Below are 6,288 nucleotides of genomic sequence, written 5' to 3'. Positions count from 1 at the left end.
CTCTTTCCCTCACGTATGGACAAGCAACAAAGTTCACATTCAAGCACAGATCGACGTTCTAAAGGTGAGATTCTTGTTCCTTGCAAGTCCCTGAGTGCATCTATACCATTCTTAGGACTTGAAACCGTGAAAAACCCGAGAAAACCCTAACCTCGATTTTGTGCATTGTTCATGCACACGTAAAACCTTGTGTTTCATGGAATTTGAAGCTTATAGGAAGCTTAAGGAGGTTCTCACGAGTCTTGGGGTACTTCGTTGGAAGGAATTGGATGTCAGAGGGCTGAGATCGACGTTTATCCAGGTAAGCCTAGCTATCGAGCTTTCTCGGGGAAAATCTAGTAGATTTTAAGCCTTGAAACTTGTATAACGTGATTCTACATGTTATTAGCTTCATTTTGGTACCAATTTCATGAAAAATGGTGAAGAAACGAAGGAGAATAATAGTTTTGAAGTTTTACCCAGAAACCGGTGAAGTCATCGGCGACCAGCGACTCGTCGGAGAATAAATGAGCATATTCCGTTAAGATTAACGGAATATGCTAACGTCGTCAGTTAGAGTTAACTGTTACCGTTAGGTTTTAACGAAATATTCCCTAAAATATTCCTGACGGCGTTGACTAACGCCGTTAGTATGCCTGTCACGTGGCTGCGCGTAGGGCCGTGCCTTTGCCGGCGCGTGGCCGCGCGTAAGGGGTCCAAAAATTATTCTAAAAATTTGGGGATGATCATGAGGTTGTGTAAGTCACTGTGGTATATTCAAATACCAAAATTGAGCATTGTATGAGAAGTTATTAGCTAGTTTTGTCTATATGCTCTAAAATAACGTTTTTATAGTTAATTCGCATATAGGTGAAACTTATCCCGAGGACGAGCGTATCCAAGGGCGACTCGGGGGCTACGACCCTTCGACATACCAGTGAGTGGGCTTTTGGTTTTCAGTATATATTTATATACTTGATATTTTCCCAGAAATATGTGTTTAAATGAAAGTATGCCTTAAATGTCATGCATATGAATTTATATTTCGTATATGAATTGGTATATGATGCATTATATATAAATGTGGTGTTGTGGATGTTCAAGTAAGCTCAAGTAAGTTATGTTTGGTTATGTGAATTGTCAATGATGTGTATGTGATTGAATGATGTTGAGCTCATAAAACTGCACCTAGGGTGATTGTGATTTAGTCAGAGATATGGCACATGCCTGTATATATTATGTCACCTCCTGCACCATATGCTCATATTGGATCCAATTTAGGTGCACAGTCTTGTCATACATACCTTATTTATGGTTTCGACTCATAGGTGACTAGCGATTTATCGCCCAGCTATTATGTGAGAGTAGTATTGAGCATGATTATATTACACCCATTATTGTCGTACAGACCTTTGCATGTGGTTCCGACTCTTGTGCAGTATATTGCAGTATAGGTCATTGTAGTGACTCCGGCTAGATTGACTTTTGAGCTATGAATTCAGCCGTACAAACTATCCGGCTAACATGTTATATTTCTATGAAATTATTCTTACCTGAATTGCTTACTCTGTTATATCTTGGCATGGCATACATATGTTTATGATTATGTGAAACATGAATTGAAGTGATATATTTACATATATATTTATGTATATGCTTATATCTTGATTCTAGGAAAAATTATACATGTTTTAAAGCGAGGGGTTAGATATGTTGATAAATGAAATGGTTTTGTAAAACATTTGTTTTTGCCCACTCAAGTTTTCTGTTTTGCGCCCCTCCAGGTTTTAGGTAAGCTTGTTGTTGGTGGCTTGAGGATTTCGGCGGTTCTGACATATCTAAATAATTGTAGGACATCTTATGGTACTGTATAATTAGTACTTGTCCTACTAGACTGCACCTAGACCTTCTATGCTCTGATTAGGAGGATTTACTTTGTATCTTATTCCTATCACTTCTTGTTTAGTAGTGCAGTCTAGTAGTTCGGTTTTAAATTATTCATATATTTCTTATCATTATTGCTTCTGCACTGTGCACATGGCTACGTCACTCTCACGTGACGGCCAACATGCCTTGATCTCGGTCGGGGTGTGTCAAGTACTATTCACTTTACTCTTTATTTTGTCCTTATCGTTAAAACTCAAAATTTTCAAGTCGTTTTCATTAGTTTTCCTAAAAATAAAGTGCACATCATATTGAAACAAATTCCCTAAAATCTAGCATTTTGATTACACTCCCCTTCTTTAGAGATAATTGTAAAAAAAAGTTGTTTAGATTCAATTTATCTTCACAATAATGCTACAATTTAGCAATAATTATCTATGATTTAAGATATTTTTTTATTTTTTTTTCAAAATAGTTTAAAGTATATTGTTTTTTGATCAAGCGATATTATAGGAAAGTGGGCTAAGCCTCACAATGGGCGCTCCATAATAATGTGGTTCAAATTCGCTTTTGAAAAAAAAAAATTTACACGGGAACTATTATGTTAAACTACCAACTGTTTGGAAAAAAAAACCATTAAAAACAAAACCATTTGGAAAAAAAAAGAAGATAATATTAAATGTTTGTAGAACAAAAAAAAATGTGATCGAAAAAACGTATCCGGAAGAAGAGAAAATATAGTTTAATTACTAACATCTCCATGAAATAAAGATAAATTTAAAAATTAACTTAAATTAAACAAGGTACAATAATGGCCTGTATTTTATTAGTCAAATCATTTTAATCAAATCTTTAATTTGAATAATATAGAAAAATTGTCACAGTCCATCCTGAAATAAATTATCGATGACGTGAGTTGACTATTTTACCCTTGGATGTGAGCGTTGTGGTGTGTTATGCATGTAATGGTGGTCCAAACTTGCATTTTCCTTAATTTTTGGAACAAAATTGGAAATTGGTTTTGTGGTTTTGGTTGGTGACCATGTGGACCACTCACACACACACACACACACAAACCCTTCCTCTATTTTCTCTCCCGTGCTCTCTCTCCCTTAGACTCACTCTTTCTCCTTCTCTTCCGTACGAATCAAAACAAAACCAGTGGAAAGTTCACAGATCGAGGGTTTAAAGGACACCATCGTGTCTTTGAGGTTCATACGAGTTGAATGGTACCATTTTTAGGTAAGAACTCATTCGAAAACCCTAGTTTCTCTCGAACTCCGGTTAAGGTACTATTTATGCAAACGTTAAATCTCATGTTTTTTGGGATTTCAAGCTTATAGGTAGCTTAAGGAGGTCCTCACGAGGCTAGGAGTGGTTCGTTGGAAGATTTTGGACGTCGGAATAGCGAGAACGACGAGTTTTAAGAATTACCGGAATATCGAGGCTTTTTCCAGCGGGTTTCCAATGGTTTCAGGGCTCGACTCAGGTATGGTTTTGTTCGTCTTGGTGAGATCTTTAAAATGGTTCAAGTTTCATGAAGTTTGGTGTTAAAACGAGAGAGATATAAGGTTTTGAAATTAAACCCAGAAATCGGTGAAGTCACCGGAGTCCGGCGACTTGTCAGAGAATATGAAGGTATATTTCGTCCGTTTTGACGGAATATGCTAACGGCGTTGGATGACGCCTTTAATAATTAACGGTATATGCTTGTTTTTGGACGGAATATTCCCTAACGCCGTTACTGTTACTGTCAGTGTGCCTAGCACGTGCCCCCTGGGCAGTGCGTATGGCCGTGCCTTGGCCGGCGCGTGGGTGGTCGAAAATTTTTTCTAAAAATATGGGGATGTTCGTGATGTTGTGTAGATCACGATGGTATATTCAAACACCCCATTTGAGCAATGTATGAGAAGTTATTAGCTAGTTTTGTCTATGTGCTTTAAATTAACATTTTTATAGTTGTTTCGCATATAGGGGAGACTTATCCTGATGACGAGCACACTCAAGGGCGATTAGGGGGCTACGACCCTTCGACATACCAGTGAGTGGACTTTTGGTTTCAGTATATATTTATATACTTGATAATTTTCCCAGAAAAAGCATTTAAATGAGTTATGATTTAAATTGTTATGCCAAATGTTTTACATTTAGAATATGCATGTGATGGTTGCATATAGATATATGATTGTGGTGTTGTGGACGCAAAGGTAAGTACCAGGTGAGTATTGTTTGTTATGTGAATTATCAATAATGTGAGACGTGATTGAGAGCTCATAAACCTGCACCTAGGGTGATTGTGATTTAGCCAGAGACATGACACAAGCATGTATATATAATGTCACCTCCCGCACCATATGCTCACATTGGATCCAATTTAGGTGCACAGTCTTGTTGTACAAACCACTATATGTGGTTCCGACTCGTAGGTAACTAGCGATTATCGCACAACTATGATGAGAGTGTAGCATTGAGCATAACTATATTACACCCAATCTTGTCGCACAGACCACTACAGGTGGTTCCGACACGTGTGCAGATGTAGTGCCGTATAGGTCACTAGAGGTGACTCCGGCTAGATTGAGAAATTAGTTATGGTTACAGCCATACAAACCCTCGCAGGGGTTCCGGCTAGCATATTATCTTGCATAATGTTATTTTCACATGAGTTACTGATTCTGTTTTATATTTGGCATAGCATACTTATGTTTATGAATATGTGAAGCATGTTTTGAATATATATATATATATATATATATGTATATATTTATATTGTATTTCTGGGAAAATTATACATGTTTTACAGCGAGGGGTTAGAGCTTTTGATAATGAAATAGTTTTGAAAAGCTTTGTTTTTGCCCACTCACGTCTTCTGTTTTGCGCCCCTCCAGGTTTTAGGTAGCCTTGCTGTTGGTGGCATTCGAGGATCTCGGCGGTTCTGATAATATATATTATTAGTAGGACATCTTCTGGTACTGTATAACTAGTACTTGTTATACTGGACTGCACCTAGACTTTCTATGCTCTGATTAGGTGTATTCACTCTTGTATCTCATTCCTAGCACTTCTTGCTTATTAGTGCACATTAGTAGCTTTCGGTTTTTATTTATTCATATACTTCTTATCCTTATCGCTTCTGCACTGTGCATATGACTACGTCACTCTCACGTGACGGCCAGCATGCCCTGATTCGGGTCGGGGTGTGTAAAAAATTGTAGGGAATGTAATTTTCTCTAAAAAGAAATTAACATTGAAGGAAAAACATAAAATAAAAATAAAATGTTGTAGTTTAATGAACAAGGTAAGGAAATATAAATACATTATGTATATATGATTTGTGGGTCATTTGAATTTGTAAAAAACATTGATTGATACGTTTATTTGCAATTACATTTGATATTTATAAATTGATGGGTTTAAAGAAAATTCTCACACTATTTCAACATAACTCAACAATTTTCATTTGGTACTTTGTGCATGTTAAGTTGCAAACCGAACCAGATCACATTGCAACATTAGTAAACCTATTACATATTGTTTTAACTTTTAAACCATTATGGTTCTTTTATGTTTTAAAACTAAACAAACTAAAGTTTGGGCCATGGTTTGGACCAGAACAAAACCAATCCAAACCATCCCCAACTTTGAATGGTATAAATAGATATATAGATTCCTGTTGCATTTTGTGCAAGTATAACCGTATAATAGGTAACACATTGATTTGACAGCAACCAAAGAACAAAAAAAAAGGAAAATAAGACAGACTTACATAAACGTGCAGGGTTAAAACATAGAAAATTCTTGCAAGAGAACAAGTTACAGTAGTATAGAATGACTTTATAATAAGATCGATCTCCCTAGAGACTCATATAAATAATTAACAAGTTTTTGAAATATTGTTAACTCCGAGAACTATTCTAAATTGGCAAAACTAAAAATTGAATCTAAGAAGGATATCAAACAAAAGACTCAAATGAGGCATCTGTAGTCTTTTTCTTTGTTTGATAAGCTTTTTACTTGGAAATTAACATTTGTTTTTTATTCAAATATACATTGGATCTAACCGAGAATTTAGTTATAGACCCCAAAAGTTCTCACTTCTCAATTACTGGGCCTCAAAGTTTGCTAATAGCAAAAAGTGAAGGCCCATAAATCTACCCAAAGTTAAATTAGAGCCTATTAATCGGGCTAAATCCTTGCTGAAGGCCTAGTGCGGTGGGTGCCCCACATATCCGTCAAGCTCGCCAGTTAGTTTAAAGCCCTTCCGTCCCCACCACAGCTTCGAAACAAAATCCATGTCATTTTAAGAATACGTGAACGACTCAGTACTAGTATTCTTTTTCATTTGTGAATAAAAGATCATATGTTGAATTTCGTGGATGACGAATTCGATATCAAATTAGGTAGCTCATTGTGTGACTTAGCTGA

The sequence above is a fragment of the Malus domestica genome, chromosome 06 (genome assembly GCF_042453785.1).
Source record: "Malus domestica chromosome 06, GDT2T_hap1".
Taxonomy (NCBI): Eukaryota; Viridiplantae; Streptophyta; class Magnoliopsida; order Rosales; family Rosaceae; genus Malus; species Malus domestica.
The sequence above is the reverse complement of the archived record's forward strand: the minus strand, read 5'-3'. Positions refer to the sequence as shown.